Raw genomic sequence first — 23,207 nt, 5'->3', positions numbered from 1 at the left:
CAGTTCTCTTCCGTAATTCAGTTAATATTTTTATTACCAATGTTTTGAATTATTTATTTATCCCATCAGTTGTTTTGTTTTCTGGGGCTTTCTCTAATTCTTTCAGTTGAGAGTTCCTCTCTCTTTTCATTTTGTTTAAATTTTTCTGCCTTTATGAATTTAGGTAAAACAGTTACCTATCGGCTCTTGAAGGCATGTTCTTAGGTTTGATCATCCTCTACAGACCGAATGCTCCCAGCGCCTTTGGTAGGAGAGCTGGACTTCATGTAGGCTCACAGGACTTCATGTAGGCTAACATCGCATCTTTCTTCAGGATATGCTGGCAGCTGTCATCTTAGCAGAGGGTGAGGCTGGAGGTGGAGGGGTTAGAGCTGGTGTGAGACAGAGCTTCCTCTCTGCCCTGTGACCGTCACTACCTTTTAGGCGGTGGAGTCCGATCCCAAGTTGCTGGAGCAGAAACTTGAGGGTCAGGCCAAGCTGGCTCTGTTTTCAGTCTGCTTTTCTCCCTTTCCCTGCACGGAGCCCCTCGCAGCAGAGCCGGGGCGTGCTGAAGCAGTGGGACCCAGGCACAGACAGAGGTCTGATGTGTTGCCTCTGAAAGTTCCGACTGCTCCACTCTGATGTTGCCTTGGTTGCAAGTTCCTTTTGTCCCTCACAGCCAATCTCAACCTCTGGTTCTCCCATCCTTGCCAGTGTTGAAACTGCTCCACAGGGTCCATGTGGACTCTTGGTATGTGTTGAGAGGTGACCTGTGGTAGAGTGGCTGTGGTCAGAGATCTGGGCTGCTTTTGGGGTCACTGTTAAACAGGCATCAGCAATGCCCACTGCTGCTACTGCTACCCCACCCAGGCTCCCCTAGAGGAATAACTTGCTTCGGTCTTCCCAGGTTGAGTCCTTTCCCCAGTTGTGACTGCTCCGTATCCAATGCTTCACTGTGATGTGGGTGGGTGGAGTCAGGGCATTTGCTTGGCTTGAGCTAGGGTACCTGGCATGTAAATATATTTTTGATGTGTTTGTGGGGGTAGATGAGCCATACGTCCTCTTATTTCACCATCTGGATCCCTCCTCTCATTCAGGACTATCATGTTGTTGATGACAAAACTAGGCTTAAACAATCTAATACACTTTATATGTCACATAGTGATAGTTGAAGTAAGGCTTGAGCAATTGCAGAGTCTGTCCTCTTCATCGCTAGTTATCCCTCTCCTGTGCAGTACTCCTTGCCTTCTCTTGCAGGGAGCAAGTCTTCAACAGCTAGCCAGCAAGAAATACAGTATTAGATTTCATAGAGCTGTGTTCTTCTAACATCTCGGAAGGTACGCTGGGGTGTGGTACTGAAGAAATTCAAGGAAGAATTTCTGCTACCCTCTAAGAATGAGTAAGTCAAATCCTTAGCTTATAATTGCTTTGTTGATTGCATTTAAAAATCTAGATGGTTTGGAGAGTAGGAGGAACATGCCTCACAAACAGTCTTTGCAAAATAAAATTTTTCCCCATTTGGTCTTGACAAAATTGATCAGGGGACAGTTCCATGCACAAGTTACTCTGTTGATTTAAGGGTGCCTCAGCACGAATCAAGAAGGCTTAGCAGCTGTTACTCTGACTTGAGGTTGTCTAGAGCTTTATTTGGAGAAGGCGATGGCACCCCACTCCAGTACATTTGCCTAGAAAATCCCATGGATGGAGGAGCCTGGTGGGCTGCAGTCCATGAGGTCATGAAGAGTCAGACATGACTGAGCGACTTCACTTTCACTTTCACTTTTCACTTTCATGCATTGGAGAAGGAAATGGCAACCCACTCCAGTGTTCTTGCCTGGAGAATCCCAGGGATGGGGGAGCCTGGTGGGCTGCCACCTATGGGGTCGCACAGAGTCGGACACGACTGAAGCGACTTAGCAGCAGCAGCAGAGCTTTATTAATTCTTTTGCTCTGCCTTTAACTGTGAGATTCTGGATGAGGTACTCAATATCAGTATGCATCTGTTTCTTCATCCACAAAATAGGGATAATAATAGTATTTACCTTAAAGACTATTGTAAACATTAAAAAAGATAATACATGTAAAACCTGGAGCTCGGTGCATTGTAAGCTCTTCATGAGCTAATACTGCTACTTTTCTTCATGTCTCCCTCTTCTCCTCCCTGCCTTCTTCCCCAACTTCCTTCTCTGCTTTCCCCCTCCTTGATTTTCTTCCTCCCTAACTTTCTTCTTTTCTCATCAGCTTCTCGTTTTCTTTTCTTTTTTTCTTTACAGCGGATAGCGGATAGCACACCCTCAAGGCGGGAGGGTGGGCCGACCCCAAAGGAGAGGGCCCATTTTCTTGCTTCTCTGGGCTTCCCTGCCTCATCTCAGTTCATCCTTCTGTCTTCAGTTAAGTTGCTACGTGAGTTGATACCTTGTCATGAATCTGAGTTCTCTGACCCAGGCTCGTTCTGAGTGGGTAGAGTCAACCCCCAGAAAACGGCTCACAGGGTAACACGAACTGTCCAGGAGGACAAAGGACCTCCAGCCCTGTGGGAACATAGAAGTCAGCTTCTGCCCACTGTCTCAGCCTGGGGACGGTCACACAGGGCGTGACATTTCTCTGGCTCTTCAGAAAGGAAAAGATGAGATCGAAAAGAGAGGGAATGGATGTCAAGGCATAGAATCGTAATCGTAATTAGGACTTGTATATGTGAGAGAATCAAATGTTTTAGTGTACTTGGAGGGTTGGAGGTTTGTGTGATATAGAAGAGGAAAATCAGATTTCAATACAATTCAATAACCTTAGCCTAATAAGGTTTCATTTGACTTGGAAACTTGTTTATTTCACAGGACTTTTAAAATTCAATCATAGTTGTCATTAATATCCTTAGTTTACCACCGTACTATATATTTTTTTCTTTCTTTTTTGTGATCTGTTGGAACTTCTGCTCCCTGACTGAGAAGTTGAGAATATATATTATTAATTATTCTGTTTTTCCAAAGTTATAAAAACTGCTTCCATATTTGTTCTGAAAACATAAATGTCTTCTTCAATTTTGTTTCTCTGCACTGGTACTGGAACTATGATGATCTAATGAAGTATTGATTTTCACATGCCTCAGTGTCCGAGTCTGACTTTTTTTCTAACTTGACAAAAAAAGGATATTTCTTTGCCATAAGACAAAAGTGAATCAGACTCTAGAAAAGCAGTGTAGCATAGAGGTTGTGATAAACCACAATTGCTTTCCAGAGTTTGCATACTATTTAGTCAAGAATAGTAGCTGCACTGGTATTTTGAAAACTGAGAAGAAAGATAATTTTAATTAATCTGTTATATTCTGTAGTAAGTTGTTACTATGATAGCCTCCAGTTAATCATAGCTCCCTGTATCAGTGTGCCCTCTGATATTGAACTTGACCGTGTGATTTGCTTTGACCATAAGGATATTAGCAAAGTGCTACAAGCCGAGGCTTGTAAAGCAATTGAGCTCTTGCTTCCTTTGGAACCCAGGGCTATTTGAAGAAGTCCTGGCAAGGCAGTAGGCAGTCCTGTGGCCCAGCCGTTAGTAAGCTCCGATATATATGTGAGACCACCTTGGACTATCCAGTCCAGAGTTGTCTGATTGTAGCTGCTTGAGTGAGTCCAGCAAAATAACTGCCTAGTTGAACCCAACCCAATTACCAGTCCACTGAATTCTGAGCTAGTAATGTGATTGTTTTAAACTACTCAGTTGGAAAGGCTTGTTACACAACAATGCTGATATGTACTGTATGATACTATTTTATAAGCAATCTCGCCTGTAACATATGAGACTATACAGACATTAGAATTCAGGCTAAGTTAAATATTCAAATACTTTTAGTGGAATATTTAATGACTCAAGATATTATGACAAATATAGTTTCAAAAAGCATAAACTTGAAATAATTAAAATGCCCAACTTTGGAAAAATAATTTTCTAGTATTTAATTATTATTTATAATCTCACTTATTTACAGAATAGGTTTGAAGAGTTTTATAGTATTATAACATGCAGACTCAAGGTAATTAATCACAACAGTAGAATAATCAATTAGAGGGATAAGAGAAACAGGTGAAAGTAGAAGCAGAGAGTACTAATCAGGAGCTCAACCTCAGGATGACTTTCTTGGTGGCCAAAAAGCGGAAACATTTTGTGTTTAAACAGTTCTTATTCTAGTAAGGAGCACACAAAGAACAAAGCTTTTTATTTTCTGTAGAAGAAATGTGCTACCTGGGCCTTGGTTGCAGACAATAAATTTTTGACTATTGTTTCTGCAAAAGTCACAAAAATACTATCCTAATGAACATTTCTTATATTGTCTCCTGTTAAAAAACGAAAACAAAAACTTAGTACATATGCTCGAGTCTGCTCTGGACTTCCAGAGAGAATCTAGATAGTGAGATGTGATGGTTTTCTTTTGAGTGCAAGAACTTGGTCAGTATCCACAAACAGTCATCTCCAGTTTTGCCAGCACCTCATCTGGTTTCTCTCAGGTGTTCATCACCCAAGAACTGCATGCACGATGGGTGAACACATTTATTGAGCACCTGTTGGCTCTGGGCTTAGCAGGAAGCACCATGGTGAGTGAAACAGCTGCAGCCCCCTGCCCCCTTGTTGCTTAGGTGACTGGAGACAAGCGTGCACCAGACATCTCAGTTATGACCATCTGAGGCAACCAGTGGTACAGAGCCAAAATCCAAGGGACCTGGAAGCGATAAGAGCCTCCCCCGAGAAAGCGGTGTCACAGCTGGGGTCTGCTGGGTGAGATGGTGCTGCCAGATAAAGCGAGGGCCCCTGGAGGACGCCAAACCTGGCAGAGGAGGAGGTGTTCGCAAAGTGTCCAGGTGGCAGGAACCAGAGTGAGCAGAGTGAGCAGAGTGATCTGAAGAAGGCTGGCATGCCTGGTGTGCAGAGAGCAAAAGAGTGGGGACTGAGATAAAGCTGTGGCCATTAGGCCAACCTCATGCTCATTTCCTGTATACTTTTCTGTTCTGTTATGCGTCTTCTAAGTTTTCTCCATCAAGCACAGAATACTTTTGTATTCTGTGGGAAAAAATGTTTGCAAAAGGTAGTCCCTTGAAAAACCTTATGAAGTGTCAGTTTGCTAATTTTTCATGGTGGCTTCTTGTGGTACCTGATGTCCTACCCAGCTCAGAGTATTTAATTTTCACAATTTAATTAAATGAGCAAGAGATGGTGAAAAACGTAGATATAAAAGAACAAACACGCTGTCAAAGGCAATTATCTAAATTTCTCGGAGAAGCAAGAGTCATATGTCCAGTCCAAAATGTTATATGCAGTCTGTACTGATATTAATAACATTATAGGATGTTCCTGGGGTGCTATTTGTTCAATCTGGTGATCGTGCAGGAGAAATTTTTGCTAATTCTCTATGAAATTGTTTAACTTGGGAAAAGAACTAGGAGTCATTTGGAACAAAGTTTGATAAAGAAGATAGACGGTCACAGTGAAAAATAATAATTATATTGAAAAATAAGATATATGGCAGCAGACAAATATTTATGTGGTTCATAACCAAAGCTTTAAGAAACTCTCAGTTTTTGAGTAACAGTATAACTAGAATAAGGTTAGAACTCCTTAGGGTGGTTATTTTAAGAAATAATGCACTTATGTAACTATGCATTCTGGAATGCGTGTTTATAAATATCAGTTTACACCATTTATTGAAACTCATGTCCTCATTCATTTCTTCACTCTGTTTATTGAACATCTGCTTTGGGACCAACTTAATTCTAGGTGTCTCAGAACATCAATGAATTAAATAGGCAGATACTTCTGCCCTCAAAGAATTTACATTTTAGTATAGTGTAGCAGAAAGCTAAAAGTAAATGAAATGAAATATGTAAACTGCAGTGTGTCGAATGTGATAACTAGTATGGCAAAAAATAAAAAGTAGAGCAGAGTAAAGGGGTTGGTCATCTACCCAGATCAGTGTACCTAACATTAGAAAACAAAAAGTGAGACCTAAATCATTGTAAATAATGGGGTTTACTCTTTACATTTCTCTTTATTATTAAAAAGCTCAATCCTATTTGAAGTCCTTACCCTAAGTTCCATTTCATGGCCGCAACCTTGGCCACTAGTTTGTCTAACTCTGGGAATATACCAGCAGCTGTCAACATTTCATGAGCTGGTGAGTAAAGGAAAAGTCCTTGGCATCAAAACCTAGCCTGGTGAACAGAACCAGGCCTGCTGGCTCAAACCCCAGTCCCTTGAGTCACGTTTCCTGGAGCTCAGCCTGGCTGCGCTAATAATCCTGTCTTCTGACATGCTGGGCCTTGCCCTTTCTTGCTTGCTTCTGTATACAGCATCTTAGGTCTGAGAGTTCCACAGAAGTAGTGTGAGAAAGGCGGGGTTTCCTTCCTTGTTTCCAGAGGTGACTCTGACAACATCAGGATCTGGAGAAGCAGCTCTGCTTGCAGCTCTCTTATCCCTGAAGAGCAGGAGAGCATTTCAGTAGCACAAAGGGAAATAATCGATACTGACTTTGACCACCCACCTTCTGCCAGACTATGTTGAATATAGAGTTAAGTCTCCAGTTTCTGAGCTTTGAAAGAATAATTTCAGTTAAAACTAAACAGAACAGCACAATGAGCCTGAGATTTTCCTCAGACAAATTTAGAGAGAATGTAATAACGTATTACATTAAAATTACAAGACGCTTACTCCTTGGAAGAAAAGTTATAACCAACCTATACAGCATATTAAAAAGCAGAGACATTACTTTGCCAACAAAGGTCCATCTAGTCAAGGCTATGGTTTTTCCAATAGTCATGTATGGATGACAGAGTTGGATTATAAAGATAGCTGAGCACCTAAGAATTGATGCCTTTGAACTGTGGTGTTGGAGAAGAGTTGAGAGTCCCTTGGACAGCAAGGAGATCCAACCAGTCCATCATAAAGGAAATCAGTCCTGAATGTTCATTGGAAGGACTGATGCTGAAGCTGAAGCTCCAATACTTTGTCCACCTGATGGGAAGAGCCGACTCATTGGAAAAGATCCTGATGCAGGGAAAGATTGAGGGCAGGAGGAGAAGAGGACGACAGAGGATGAGATGGTTGGATGGCATCACCGACTCAATGGGCATGAGTTTGAGTGAACTCGGGGAGTTGGTGATGGACAGGGAGGCCTGGTGTGCTGCAGTCCATGGGGTCACAAATAGTCGGACGCAACTGAGCCACTGAACTGAATAATTTATTGAGTGACTACTTTGTTCGCTCAAATTCTACTTCCTTGTACTTCCTTGTACCATAAAATCTCTTCTCGGTGTCAGTGAAGCACCTGTGCTTTGCATACGGCTTTGCCATCAGCATCTCTTCCTTCCTCACTTGCTTCATAGTTTTGGAAGGGAAAAAAAAGTTTCCTCACAGAAAGGTTGAAGACCCTTGTATGCTTTGTGCCCCTTATTTGATAGGTGAGTCCACTGGTCCTGAGAGAGGATAAGTGAAGACCAATTGTGGTGCAGCTTCCAGGACAACACTCTTTAGACAGATAGTGTGTTGAGTTACACTGATCGGATACACTTGATGAAAACTCGGAAACTTGTATCAGATAAAGACATGCTGCAAGCCGGGAGCTGAAAAATACTAGGCAAATAACTTCTGCTTTCTTTCCCAGGGCTGTCCCTCTCTTGTGAAAGATTTCTGAGCTGGTATCAGTATTTATTTTAATTCTGCAAGGTTTAGTAGAGAGTCTGTCTTTGATCTTTTGAGAAAATTGGACACTTTATTTTCCTGGTAGTATTTCACAAATATACGTGTAATCTCCTACCCCTATAGAATAAACACATCTCTTTTTAAAAGCAGATTTTACTCCTTAAGCTGTCCATTTTTAAATGTTTCTGAGCTTTTTTTCTGTCTGTTTGGGGAGTTTTCCTCATTCCTCCACCTGGTACTTACATGTTGGCGTTCCCCTAGTGGTCACTGTTGGACCACTTTATGATGCTTTTACTGTTGTTGGAGGGACTCTTACTGTCTTTCTTTTCAAATAGCTCTATTGAGATATAATTCCCATACTGTATAACTCACCCATTTAAAGTATACAATTCAGTGGCTTTAAATGTATTCAGAGTTGTACATTCATCACACAATCAATGTTAGAACATTTCCATTAGCCCCCGAGCAATCCTGTGCCACTTAACTATCACTACCCGCTCCCAATCTCTCCATCCTTTCTCTCCTACCCCACTCTGCCCAGTCCTAGGCAACCACTCATCCATTCTCTGCCTCTATAGCTTTTCCTCCCCTGGATATTTCATATAAATGGAATTCTGTAATATGTGGTCCTTTATAACTGGCTTGTTTTCATTTAGCGTAATGTTTTCGAGGTTCGTCCATGTTGTAGCATCTATTCATACTTTATTTGCTCAGTGATATCTCATTGTATGGCTATAACACATGTCATCCATTCACCAGTTGATTAATGCAGCTGTGAAACTTTATGTATCAGTTTGGGGCTGGTTACATGTTTTCCTTTCTTTTGAGTAGATTTTCCTAAGAAGGAAATTGCTGGTCATACAGCAGCTCTCTACCTTTAACGGTTAAGAATAGTTTGAAGAACTCCCAGAATATTTTCCAAAGTTCTCCTCTACTCTTGTGGTTTGAACGGTGTAACTAGCTGTTTTGATGAGCTCCTGAAGCTTCAGACAGCTGCAGGGTGCTCACGGTCAACCACACTTCTTATCTGGCCTCCCAGCCTTCAGCCTTTTCCTCTTTAGACCAACCCCTGCATAGAGACCAGAGTGAACTGTTGCAAAGGTGTATCTAATTGCATCATTTTCCTGCTTAAAACTGCCCCAATGTTTGTCCCTCATCACCTGGATGAGTCCAAGCCCTGAGTAACAAGATGTGCGAGAGCCCCCACCACCGTGTGCAGCCCTTCTCTGCAGCCTCGTCTGTTTCACTTCCTGCCTCCTGCTTTAGGTCCCAGTGGGATCTTGTAGCTCTGTTTCCCCCCAGACATCATGCCCCATCTTTGTGCTTACATCATATACGTCTACTGCTTTGAGGTCCAGTCTGGGTTATTTTTATCCTGGGATTTGGGATGTTCAGTGAACTTACAGATATAGAACTGAAGGAGATTTATTGTTTGGAGTAATCTGGAGTTGGAGATCTTGTTGGATGGTTAGACATTTGGTAGGCATGGATTAGGTCAATGCGAAAGGGGTGAATTGAAACAGATTTTCCAGACCTGATAAGTTATGAACACTTAATTTCAAGGCAAGTATAGCTTATGTGTATAGTTAAGTTTATTTATTTATTCACTGAGTATTTATTGAATACGTAATGTGTCGCTATTTAAACCCTAGAAATACACCAGTCAGTAGCACAGAATCCCTGTCCTTGTGGGGTTCATAATGTTTTGTTAAGAAAAACATGAACAATTGAAAAACATTTAGGTTGTAATGAATGTTAGGAATAAGACAGGACAGTCTAATTTTATTATGTCCTTGTGTGGTGGTGTGGGAAGAAACTTAGATGGCCAGAGAAAGCCTCACTGAATTGGTGATGTTTGAACTGATACCTAAGACAAGGAGACAGCCAGGTAAAGATCTGGGGCCATAAGTTCCAAACATGGGAGTCATCAGGGGCAAAGGTGCTGAGACTCAGGTGACAACTGAGGTTAATTGTCTAATAGCAGAGAGATAGACCGTGATCATATTATTGCTCTATTCTCTATGCAACAATATATATTTAAAATTGTTCTATCAAAGCAAATTAGGCTATTGACATATCTGGAAGGAAACAAATATATGCTTGCATTAGTCTGTTTGGGCTATCATAACAAACATGAATAACATAAATTTATTTTCTCATAGCTATGGAGGCTAGTAATTCAAGGTCAAGTTGCCATCACAGTTGCTTTCTGGTGTGAGCTTTCTTCCTTGGTTGTAGATAGTTGCTTTCTTGCTATGTTTTCACAAGGTTTTTCTTCTGTGCATATGCAGAGAAAGAGAGAGCTCTCTGGTGTGTCTTTACTGCCTTACTTAAGGACATCAATCCCTTCTAATTAGAGCACCGCCCTTGCTATTTCATTTAACCCTAATTGCCTACCTGAAGACCCCATTTTCAAATGCCATCACATTGGAGGTTAGGGCTTAAACATGTTAATTTTGGGAGGACACAAGTCGGTCCATAACAATACTTGAGCCTTTTGAATACCCTAAAGAGATAACTACCAATTAAGTAAGTGATCAGATTGGGAGTTACAAGGAGTTGCCCAATGGACTAATATTCTAATAATTGATGGACATTATTCCCCTCCCTTCCATGCAAAGCATGCACATTCTAGTGTTTAATGTGTGTCCAATTTCATTGTTAAAGAAAATTCTTGACCTTTTAAAATATTTTGCTTTTTAAGGAGAAAATTTCAGTGCATTCTGATTCTTGGTTGCTGTAGGATATTCAAAGAAAGATCTTATGGTTTAACTTGAACCTGTTCTCGGTGAGGTGGTGGAGCTTTCCAGGTGGCTCAGTGGTAAAGAATCCACTTGCCAATGCAGGAGACATAGAGACATGGATTCAGTCCCTGGACTGGGAAGATCCCCTGAAGGAGAAAATGACAACCCACTGCAGTATTCTTGTCCCCAAAATCCTATGGACAGAGGAGCCTGGTAGGCTACAGTCCATAGGGTTGCAAAGAGCTGGACACGACTGAGCGACTGGGTACACGCACACAGGTGTAGTGGTATCTTTGTAATAAAAGCACTTTTAAGTTCTAAGAAAACAAAATCAAAAGACATGCAAAAGATGAAAGTCATGAAGTAATGTGAGAAGAGACAGAGAATATTGGGATACATACCTTTAAGGTCTTTAACAACTCTTTAGGTTTTATTGAATAGTTGACTAAGTGGTTTAGTCATTACAGAATCCAGGCTTGCAGGATTGTGTATTTGTGGGAAATGTTAATAATATAATGTGTAAATAGAAATAGAAATTATGTGTTTGCTTTCCTATAAAGACTAGGAGGGTAAAGCTCTATTTTTGGCTTATGAGTCATAAATGATAGTTATGGAAGGAGAAAAGATTGCAGATATTGATACTTTAGGATCATTTTTAAGAGAAAACTTATCAGAAAGTAGTTCTGGAATCTTCCTCAGATTCAAACAAGCAAGTACTGCATTTCAGAACCCATTGTTTCAAAGACATTCACTGCTGGGGCACTGAAATACATTCTCAGAATGGATATGGCTCTAATGTGAATTTTCTTCAAAAAATAATTATCCTCTTTGGGAAATTCCATGTACTCATATGAAAAGTTCTAATTCAATAATAAAATATTTATATTTGTTGTGTAACTCCTTATGTGGTAAAGAGATAATCAGATTCTTAAGTTAACAGTAAATTTTTAACCAGTTATATTAAATAGAGCTATCTAATATGGAGCAAACACAGGAGAAATATATTATATATTTTCCTTTTATGAAGCACCAGAAGTGCTCGTGAAAAGGATAGTTTGGAATAATGCTGACTGGACTTGATATAAATTTATTTATTACAAATTTGGAATAGACATTCAGTACAGCCAAGCCATCTTCCTTCTTTTCTCTAATTAAGTTGCCTCCTCTGAGACAAAAGTTTTTGTTCTTATCAAATATCCAGCAGTCTCTTCCATTTGATCATTTCTTCACACACAGAGAAAATAAATACATTTCAACCTTGGATTCACTGCTCAGAGTCTCAACTCTTGCAATTTCTTTTCTGACCTGCTTCTGGAATTTTCTTTTTTAGTGGGTAATTCCCATGGGGCAACAAAATATGTATTAATACTGCTCATTTATAATTAAAGGAGCAAAAAATCCCCCCTTTTTTGACTGAAGTTATCCTTCAGCCACTCCTCCATTACCTCGACACTTAAAAGTGTTCCTTTTTGCTTTATTTTTTTCTTCGTTTCATATGTTATCAACCCAGTTCAAGTAGATTTTCATTCTTTCATTACTCTTCTAAAAAGGCTTTTATCAGGGTCAACATCTTTAAAAAGCTAAATAAAATGATGATAATACTAGCACATCTGTAAAGCTTACTATGCATCAGGCACTATTCTAAGTGCTTAATATATCCTGGATTAGCCAAAGAGTTCTTTCAGGTTTTTCTGTTAAATGTTATGGAAAAATCCAAATGAACTTTCTGGTCAACCCAATATTAACTCACTTAATTCTCACAACTACCTGGATAAGGTGGTTACTACCATATACCCAGTTTGCAAAGAAGGACACTGGAAAGTTAACTAACTTTATGAAGTTTGGTAAGTGGTAGGGCCAGGATTTGAACCTGGGCAGTGTGGTTCAGAATTTCTTCTCTAAACTCAACAATATTCTTTTATCAGTGCCCTTGTTTCCCATCTTACCAGCACTTAGCATGCTTGACAACGTCCTTCTACATAAACCACTTCATCTGTAGACCTCTGTGTACTCTAAAGTGTTTTTTGTTTTAATTAACTAATTTTAACTTCTTGCTTTCCTGGCCTTTTTTTTTTTTTTTTTTTTTCATCTCACTTGCTGTCTTCTCTTCCTCCATCAGCCCTTCAAGGATACTGATACCTAGAGCTCTGTCCTATGCCATTTCTTCACTCATGCCCTGGGTTCATAGCCTAAAATACCATCTCTATGCTGCTGACTGAAATGTACATCTCTAGACTGGTCATCTCCCATGAGCTCCAGACTCACAGAGTCAGTGGCCTACGCAGCATCTCTACTTTGATTTCTGATTGGATCTCAAAGGTAACATTGGCCAAGACAAAACTCTTGGTTCCTCCCTCTATCCAGCCCTGCAAAAATCCCCTCCCTAAAAGTCTTTCATGTTTCAATTAATGACAGGGAGGCCATCGAAAGAGCATAACTATACTCAGTGCAGATGGAACCAGATCCTCTTTGGGGTGCTATATGGGATTCCTGTGGTCAATTTTTGGATAGGTGCTGAAAGGATATGGATGTGTTCTGGAAAGAGACCTAGCATCTGTAGCACAGGACCTGGCTTTCTGTTGTACATTTTCTAGCCAGTTACATGCTGCTGCTGCTGCTGCTAAGTCACTTCAGTCGTGTCCGACTCTGTGCAATCCCATAGATGGCAGCCCACCAGGCTCCCCTGTCCCTGGGATTCTCCAGGCAAGAACACTGGAGTGGGTTGCCATTTCCTTCTCCAATGCATGAAAGTGAGAAGTGAAAGTGAAGTTGCTCAGTTGTGTCTGACTCCTAGCGACCCCATGGACTGCAGCCTACCAGGCTCCTCTGTCCATGGGGTTTTCCAGGCAAGAGTACTGGAGTGGATTGCCATTGCCTTCTTCGTTACATGCTGTGAAAAATAGACACTTAGCCACAACAGCATCACAGCAAAATATTAGAAGATGGTTGGGAAGCACAAGCTGAGAGTAGCTTTTAAGGTGATAAGAATCTTTTAAAGCATCATTTTGAGTCCTTTGTTTAATCCATATGTTGTTGAATCAGACCTTCCCATTTTGAAAAGTGCCTTTCCCCATTTTATAAAGACAGTCTGACAGATGGCATGTGCTTTCCCACACATATCTGTCAATTCTCTCATCTTTATCCTCCACCTCCACCTGTGGTTCAAATCTGAAAACTTTCTAAAGCAGAGAATGCCAGTCAGCTGGAGGCAATTTGACAAAAACTCAAAAGTAAAAAAATCATCTTAAACCATCATTGAAATAGGATTCTCAGCTCCACTACAGTGGGTAACTGATGGATGGATAAAGCCTGGGGCTTTTGTGGCATCCCTGAAACCCCAGGTTGGGTACACAAATAGGATGTTACTCTTAAATTCATCTACATGACCCTTAGAAACCTTTTCTTCCTTAGGGATTCAGACATCCAAGAACTTTCCAGAAAGTTCAGTAAATTGCTATGTGATTTTATCTAAAAACTCCGATCTTCTTATAATCCAAATGCTTTCTTGGAAACCAAAAGTATACTCTACTTCTGAATGGTGAATTCTGCTTCCATTGAAAAAGCCCAATGATGTCTTCAGTGAGAGGCAGAAACACATATTGCTCGTGCAAACAGGTAGGTGTTTTTCTTACATACCTCAGGATGGATGTCATCTCTTAAAGAAGTATGTCCTTTTCTGAAATATACTTATGATGGCTCCTCAGTGACAAGTATGCTTTGGTGAAGCCTGCAGTGAGCCTAAGCTTTGTGAATCTTATTTGCAGTTTTTTTTCCCCTAAACCAGTGAATTAGAAAAACCAAACTCTTCATACATTATATTCTCCCAATTTTTATTATTATTTTAATATTTTTTTAAAAATTTGCATAGTTGACATATCTACATGGCCCTTTGTTTAAAAGCTACTGAATGATCCAGTGAAAATTCTCTTTCTCATACTGTGATCTATTACCTAGCTCTTCCTGGACGGAACCAGGACTACTAATTTCTATGGACATATAATACCATACTCTTTTGATCACTGAGTTTACATTAACATGAAAATCAATGTAAATCACTTAAGTTTTGAGTATACTTTAAAAATTTTATACCATAATTACATAAGTAAATGATATTAGGGCAGTAAATGGACTCATAAGAAAATTTTCAGTTCTAACAAGTATTTCATTCTTCTTATATTTCTATAATATACTTATTGCATCCTGCATGTTCTCAGATAAGTATCTCATTTTATTGACTCTGAGATGAACTTTTATTTCACATTTTAAGATTTCAGAAGCTAAAATGTTTCTTATACTTATTGGCATCTGACAACTGACAATTTTCTATTAATTGCACAATAAATAATGGTATGACACAAAATAATTATCTTCTATTAGATTAGATTATTCTTCTCTGATTTTTCTTGAAACAAGTGACAAGCTGGAATTATAGTGAATAAATGAGGTTCAGTTCAGTTCAGTTGCTCAGTCATGTCTGACTCTTTGTGACCCCATGGACTGCAGCACGCCAAGACTCCCTGTCCCAGAGTTTACCTAAACTCATGCCCATTGAGTCAGTGATGCCATCCAACCATCTCATCCTCTGTTGTCCCCTTCTCCTCCTGCCTTCAATCCCCCCCAGCACCAGGGTCTTTTCCAATGAGTCAGCTCTTCGCATCAGGTGGCCAAAGGATTGGAGTTTCAGCTTCAGCATCAGTCCTTCCAATGAACACTCAGGACTGATCTCCTTTAGGATGGACTAGTTGGATCTCCTTGCAGTCCAAGGGACTCTCAAGAGTCTTCTCCAACACCTCAGTTCAAAAGCATCAATTCTTCAGCGCTCAGCTTTCTTTATAGTCCAACTCTTACATCCACACATGACCACTGGAAAAACCATAGCCTTCACTAGATGGACCTTTGTTGGCAAAGTAATGTCTCTGCTTTTGAATATGCTATCTAGGTTGGTCATAACTTTCCTTCCAAGGAGTAAGCGTCTTTTAATTTCATGGCTGCAGTCACCATCTGCAGTGATTTTGAAGCCCCCCAAAAATAAAGTCAGCTACTGTTTCCCCATCTATTTGCCATGAAGTGATGGTTGCTAGTTTTTTTTTTTTTTTGAACCTCCAAATAAAAATTTTAAAATATTTTAAAGCTTATTCCCAATCATAATTGCTTTTAGACTATGGTGTGATGACTATAACTAGCATTTAAAAAATATAATATGCTAACTTTCAAATGTCACTTGATGTTGAACATGAAGTACTGTGGGGTATTTTAAGCACACTGTTTAATAAGATGATGAAATCTATATAGTTTTAAAATGCTAGTGTTTGAGCATTTATTCTAGGTGCAGCCCCACTGAAGTTAACTCGAGAACTTACCTCTGGCATTATTCTGGTGTTCCCTGGTCACTCAGACAGTAAAGAATCTGCCTGCAATGCAGGAGACCCAGGTTTGATCTGTGGTTCGAGAAGATCCCCTGGAGAAGGGAATGGCTACCCACTCCAGTATTCATGGCTGGAGAATTCCATGAACAGAGGAGCCTGGTGGGCTACAGTCCATGGTGTCCCAAAGTGCCAGACACGACTGAGCAACTAACACATGTCACTTCCTGGCATTATTCAGAGAGGGAAGTGTTTAGTTTTTGAGAAAATGTCCAGCAGCATCTTCATTATGGCTGCTTTGTATACCAGGTACAGAAAAGGTACCCTTACCTCTACTGACATGTGGACATGAGCCCTGGTGACTCAGACGGTAAAGCGGTAAAGCATCTGGCTACAATGCAGGAGACCCAGGTTTGATCCCTGGGTCAGGAAGATCCCCTGGAGAAGGAAATGGCAACCCACTCCAGTACTCTTGCCTGGAAAATCCCATGGACACAGTCCACAGGGTCCCAAAGAGTCGGACATGACTGAGCGACTTCACTTCACTTCACAGGCAAAACTCCAGTGTGGCTGCTTTTAAAATATTTGTGTTCTTTCTACATGCCTGGAGCTATATTAGGTACCAAAGTGCAGGAAAGATAAAGATAAAGCAGAAGTGGATGATTCCTCAGAGCTTAGGTCTATTGGAATATGTAAAGTAAAGTCGCTCAGTCATGTCTGACTCTTTGCGATCCCATGGACTGTAGCCCACCAGGCTCCTCCATCTATGACATTTTCCAGGCAACAATACTGGAGTGGGTTCCCATGTCCTTCTCCAGGGGATTTTCCCAACCCAGGGATCGAATCTGGGTCTCTTGCATTGCAGACAGACTTTTTACTGTCTGAGCCACTAGGGAATCAATTAGAATATGTAAGCCAGGTGCAAATAGCTAGAAAAACAAATTAGAGAGTAATATCAGTGCCATCAAAGATAGAGAAACATTTCATCCACCAGAGGAAGATAAGGAGAACTTCATAGAGAAAGTACTCCTACAAAATTGATTGAAAATTAACAACCCAGGTAGTTCATTAGACAGTCGATTCATTTATTGGAAACATAATTCAACTGACTTCTCATGTGCAACTCAGTTGAAACAGACCCTTTCCCAAGACAATAGTCTTTTTTGTATATATGGTTTTCAGTAAAAATGTTTGTATATATCAAAATTCTTTCTGGATAATCTCACTCTGCTACTTGAGTGTAGCTTGACATTAAAAGAGGTGACATTGCTTAAAGGTTTGAGAATGTGAGCTATGTGAGCAAAACACCACAGATTAACCAACCATAAACTCAACTGACTTGGTATGAAAGGAGAAAATCACGGACTTGGTCTTGCTGTCTTCCACAAGCTGTGATAGAAACATTGTGGGACTCAGTACTTCCCATTTATCCTTTGTTTTTCAGGATGCCACAAAAAGAGACAGACCTTCGAGGGTCCATTTCCCTAATCTAGATCAGAATCAGTAACTCATCTACTTTTCCTTTACATAGGCACCATTTTCTCTAGTTCTTGTAAAAAACGGATGCAAAATAGGGGACAAACATTTCCATTAGAATTTGTCATTATTTGAACAAAGATTGATTGGCAGTTGGAGACTTATACTTTATGCATTTTTTTAATTAAAAAGAAAGCACAAATTTAATTTTAGGCAGAACATTAGACATCTGAGCATGTTTATTGCAGATTGTGAAGTGTCTGAAAAGGACTCCGTTACATTCAGCACCAGGAGGTGATGCTTCCCTTTTCCTCTTAAAAATAATAAGCCCTCTCACATGGTTTCTACTACTGGAAAGAGGGGTTGTTTTGTTGAGATCATAAGACAGAGTCTCGAGGAAATATCCTTGGACTTCAAAAATTTAGATAGATGCAACTGGCAGAAGTCTCTAGGCAGTTGCTATTACAATAAATCTTTTCACCTATTGTTTTAGTATAATAAAGAGTCCTTAAATGCTGATGTTGTTCAGTCACTATGTCGTGTCTGACTCTTTGTCACCCCATGAACTGCAGCACTCCAGGCTTCCCTGTCCTTCACTATCTCCCAGAATTTGCTCAAACTCATGTCCATTGAATTGATGATGCCATCCAACCATCTCTGTCATCCCTGCTCCTCCTGCCTTCAATCTTTCCCAGCATCAGGGTCTTTTTCCAGTGAGTCAGCTCTTGCCCCAGGTGGCCATAGTATTGGAGCTTCAACTTCAACATTAGTCCTTCCAATGAATATTGAGGGTTGATTTCCTTTAGGATTGTCTGGTGTGATCTCTTTGTTGTAGTCTTTCCCATTCTATTGTTTCCCTCTATTTCTTTGCATTGTTCACTTAAGAAGGCTTTCTTATCTCTCCTTGCTATTGATTATAAGAAATTCTGATTTTGGCTGAATTTAGCCTAGCCAGTGACGGCGATCTTGGGAGCTGGCTAGACAACGGAGAAGTTTAATAATAAAATTAATAATACTCTATGCCTCATGTTTATGACATAGAAAGATACAGCTACTACTCTCTGGATGTCTACTTTGCCTATGGTGGTTTTTGTTGTTTAGTCTCTAAGTCATGTCCAACTCTGTGACCCCATGGACTGCAGCATGCCAGGCTTCCCTGTGCTTCACTATCTCCCAGAGTTTGCTTAGACTTACGTCCATTGAGTCAGTAATGCCTATGGTCACTTAGGGCTTTGCTAGTGGCTACAAAAAAACTCAAGCATTTCAGTGGCTTAACACAGTCACTTTTTTTCTCATATAACTTTTAATGTGTGTGTTTCTGAAGCTTTCCTGGAATCCAGGAATCTTTCATGCTGAAGCTATACTATTTACTAGGGGTCTTAGAGTCCTCTGTGTTCAGGCGGAAAGGAAAACATAAAGGAAAAGAAAAAACACAGCGTTTTTTCATCCACCTTGTCTAGTAACACATGTCTCTTGCCTTTATGACATTCCTCTGGTGAGAACCAGTCTTATGGACTTATGGACCAGTCTTATGGACTCATCGAGATCCAGAAATTGGTGGGAAATGTCACTCAGTGGGCAGCTGCTTTCAAGGAAAACACACCAAAAAAGAGTGGGCAAGTTTGCTGGATCCACAAGGTCTGTCCTTTGGCAAAAGTGTACACAAATTTTGTTAGAGAGTAAACTGATTCTGCACACTGAGAGTTGATCACACCAGATTAGAGAAGGGGCAGTGAAACTTCCCGTTGTAATCTGTTTTGGAAAGTTGTGTTTGCTTTGACGAAAATATTTCATGCTCATCCACTGACTGTAAGAATTTCTTGAAAGAGATTCCTAGGATGTAATGGTAAAAGCACTCACCAGTCAACCACACATGGATTAGTGGTTTACTTAAGCAATCTATGACTGTTTTATTATATGATTTTATGAATCCGGTAAACCTATTTACTGTTCTTTTTTTTAATTTTGCATATCCCTTCTAAAAGGAAATGGGAATTTATGCAAAAGTACTTTTGACTTGTTTTGCTTGTCTGCAAACATTTGAGATGGAGAAGCATGGCTGTAAGGAAATTTTCTTCTGATGGAGATACTAACCTCCCCTAGAATGTCATGACTAGAAACTATTGGACTCAGAGACTTAAGGTGAGTGTATGAGAAATAGCTCCCTTACTAAAATAAGTATGTTTGTGTTCTGATCTTATTTTCTGCCTCCATGTAACCCTAGGCAAGTCCTCACGATTTTCATCTGTAAAATTAGACTTGGACCTGTCAATCCAGCTCTGACTCTTCCTGGCACTACATTTTTTTTTGAGCAATCTAGAGTTAGAAGATTGGAGTTTAAAGGAACAGAATTCACATTCTAAATAGTTCATTAAATAAGAAATAGCCTGAAAAGTTAACAGTAAAGAGAATATTGTTAGCATATCAAGCACTTTGTTGGTGAGCAAAAAATTAGCCATCTTTCGAGGATTTATATTCAGAGAAAAAAATATTTAAAATCTAAAGAAATTTAATGATGATTTTATAGTTGTCTGCCAGTTTTGGGGACTTTTAGAGTTTCACTGTGCCTCTCTGCATTTTGAATCAACTCTAGTTTGCATTAGTCTTGTTCTTCCATTGATATTCTGTCTTTCTTTTGCTTAAAGAGTACATCCTCCTATATTGGAAAATGTAGAGGTTTTTTGGTCTTAGGGGAAAACCTAAGTGGTCAAGATCAATTGTGTTGAACATGAACATCCCTGAATTCTGGATAGTCTAAGAGAGCAGCTGTGCTTTCTAAAGAAAATGTCGTTGACCTCAGACTTCTTGTTGACTAGTTCAGACTAATGGTGTATATGTATATACTGAAGTTGCCCCTATTAGGTAACCTTCATGTGCCAGGTATCAACTAGTTTTTCAGTGAAAATACTTTTTACCTCTATTTAACAGCACTTTTCTTTTGTGATTTTTTTAAAATGACATAGTATTGTTTTTACCAAAATAAAAATAGCATCTGTCATAGAGTAGATACTTGAGCAATAGATAGCTGTCTATTGATTCTATTAATATTTTCCTTGGATTTTCCTCCTTTCAAGACTGTGTTGATTCTTCTGGATTTCGTTTAACCCATGTCAGACACACTGACAAATGTTTATTAGCATCCTCCTGGCATGAGGAGCCTTATTACATGTATCGGTGGATATTATGATACGTAAGAAACAGGATGAGATGCTACAAAAGGAAAAGGTATCTTGGTGTGAGTGATTTACCATTTGTTAGCAAGGCCCATTTTTCTTTACGATAAGTGGGATCACTGTTATGGAATTGATTTGAGGGCTGCTGGGATGGCCTAGAAACTTTGTAAGCTGCCTAGATCTTTGAGATTCCAGTGTAATATTCCATCCCCTTTGCTTTGCACTTTTAAAATATATTGCTGGCTTGTGTTTGAGCCATAACACATTAAGCTTGTTATTAACCATTAACACCTTGCCATGAATTCTTTTGTGAGGTTGCTCTAGGGCAGTTAATAAGCTGTGTCAAGGCCTGGGACTTGGCAGAGGTAGATGCTCTGACTTTTTAGCAAAGGTTTTTAGTTTCTATCTGGTTCTCCTTGTGGGCTTCAGAGTCAGGCTGGCTGCTCCCTTAACTGTGCCTGGAATGAAGAGCACTTTAAGGAAGTGTGGTAAAATCCCATTTCTTCAGGACAGCTCAGGTAAGGCTCTTTTAAAAGAAATCATTACTAGGAGATAAAAGAAACAAAGATAAACCCTGATGTATGGAAATAGAGGAATGCAGAGCACAGAAGTCTTGTCTTTCTTAACTATAGTGCGAACCCAGATTGGTGTGGCTGATGCCTTTACCTTGACTTGACCATCTATTGAAAAGTGATCCCCAGATTCCCTTTTGATATAACCAAGTCCTATGGCCTCTGAACAGTGAAACTAAATAGACTGAACATTGACATTTTCCTAGCCCTATCCCTCCTAAAGAAAATTGTTTTTCAAGCTATATATCAGCATATCATTCTTACCTGATTAAGAACTGTGAATGATCAGTACTTGGACAAAAGAAGAGAAATACAAAAGAAGAGAATTTAGAGAACTTCCTAGATTTATGGAGATGAGGGGCATGTGACACGTGAATAATGGAATAACAAAGAGCTAGGAAAAGTGAGGGCTAGAACCAAACTTCACTTGTGTGTGCTGTCGTTTCAGTCATATCCAACTCTTTGCAACCCCATAGACTATAGCCCGCCAGGCTCCTCTGTCCATGGGGATTCTCCAGGCAAGAATCCTGAAGTGGGTTGTCATGCCCTCCTCCAGGACACCTTCCCAACCCAGGGATCAAACTCGTATCTTTTACTTCTCCTGCATGGGCAGGTGGGTTCTTTACCACTAGTGTACCTGGAAGCCCAAACCAAACTTCACAGTTACTTACTTCTTACTTTTACTTAGGGTTTGCTGTGTCTGACAACCTTTGTATTCTACCAGATTTATTTCTATAAAGGTTATATAATAATTCTGTTTCATCTTTTTATTATTACCTACTTAAACTTTTAAATAAAGTGTTACTTTTATTTATAAATGAGGAATGATACCAATATGAGAACTTTGGGAAAGGTCTCTTTTTTGACCCAGCTTAAAGTTCTCATCAGGGATTCCCTGGTGGCTCAAGATGGTAAAGAATCTGCTTGCAGTGCCGGAGACCTGGATTCAGTCCCAGGGTCAGGAAGATCCCCTGGAGAGGGAAATGGCAACCCACTCCAGTATTCTTCCCATGGACAGAGGAGCCTGGTGGGCTATACAGTCTGTGGGATCACAAAGAGTTGGACATGACTGAGCAACTAACACATACACAAAGTTCTCATCTAGCTTTATGTTCTTATGAGGAAGTGCTAATTTTCATTTATTAAAAGAAAATGCCCTGAAGCATTTCAATGCTGTGTTCTCCAGAGTACCTGATTCATAGAATGAACTGAGTAAATGTTAACTTGGGAAGATAATCTCTTTCTTCGTGTATTTTTAGGTTGAAAATGAGTATTGATTAATGGTATCAAAGTAAACTGCTTTAAATACAAAACTCTGTAAATGAACTCCTAGGTTATTCTGTGCCCATTTCATGCCCTCTGAGTTCATTTGTTCCATCTCCATCATAGTTAACACTCAACTAAATTTAGCATAAGTTTTTTCTACATTATTATATTTGGTACAATAAGCTTTGAATAAAGCATTTACTATTGTGTTCTAGAATACTGTTTTTAAATGATATTCTGCTTCTCATAGAGTGCTTCTCAAGTATAATTTTATTCTTTATTAGTCTGTAAAAATGTACTACCAATTTTATGTTTTTTAAAGCATGCTTGTCAGTTGGGTATTATTCCCATTCTTTGCCCTTCAAATTAACTGTCTCCAGTGAGTTAGGGTCAGTACAAATATCCATGGTCTGTGCTTTCAAAATAGCATATGACCTGCTAACCTATGTGGGGGCTTCCCTTGTGGCTCAGTAGTAAAGAATCTGCTTGCCAACATAGGAGACACACGTTTGATCCCTGATCCAGGAAGATCTCCTGGAGAGGGAAATGGCAACCCACTCCAGTATTGTCACCTGGGAAACCCAACGGACAAAGCAGAGCTTGGAGGGCTACAGTCCATGGGGTCACAAAAAGTCGGACACAGCTTAGTGACTGAACAGCAGCAACAACCTATGTAGAACCTTTAAATCTGGAGTTTACTGCCAAACACAGAATTCCCATAAAATTAGCAACTATGCTTAATTCATTTTTGTAGCGCTAGCACCTAGAACAGGGGCCTGGCCCTCAGAAGATCCTCAATCAGTGTTGGGAGTGAATAGAAATGCAGGCAAGTAAGTCAGGATTTCCTGGTTTTCGAGCGATTGAAAAAGTCAGCATGAACCAAATAGGGATTTATTGGCTCAAGTATCTGAGATGTTCAGGACTCCAGAATTGATGGGATCCGAGATCTCC

The 23,207-nt window shown here is 39.9% G+C and overlaps 1 protein-coding gene across 1 annotated transcript in view; it reads left to right on the top strand.

The window, feature by feature from the left end:
• The window catches only part of MCTP1 (multiple C2 and transmembrane domain containing 1), a 557,082-nt gene that overhangs the window by 144,394 nt on the left and 389,481 nt on the right, over window positions 1-23,207 (top strand). The window lies entirely within an intron of this gene.

The sequence above is a fragment of the Budorcas taxicolor genome, chromosome 7 (assembly GCF_023091745.1).
Source record: "Budorcas taxicolor isolate Tak-1 chromosome 7, Takin1.1, whole genome shotgun sequence".
Lineage (NCBI taxonomy): Eukaryota > Metazoa > Chordata > Mammalia > Artiodactyla > Bovidae > Budorcas > Budorcas taxicolor.
The sequence above is the reverse complement of the archived record's forward strand: the minus strand, read 5'-3'. Positions and strand labels throughout refer to the sequence as shown.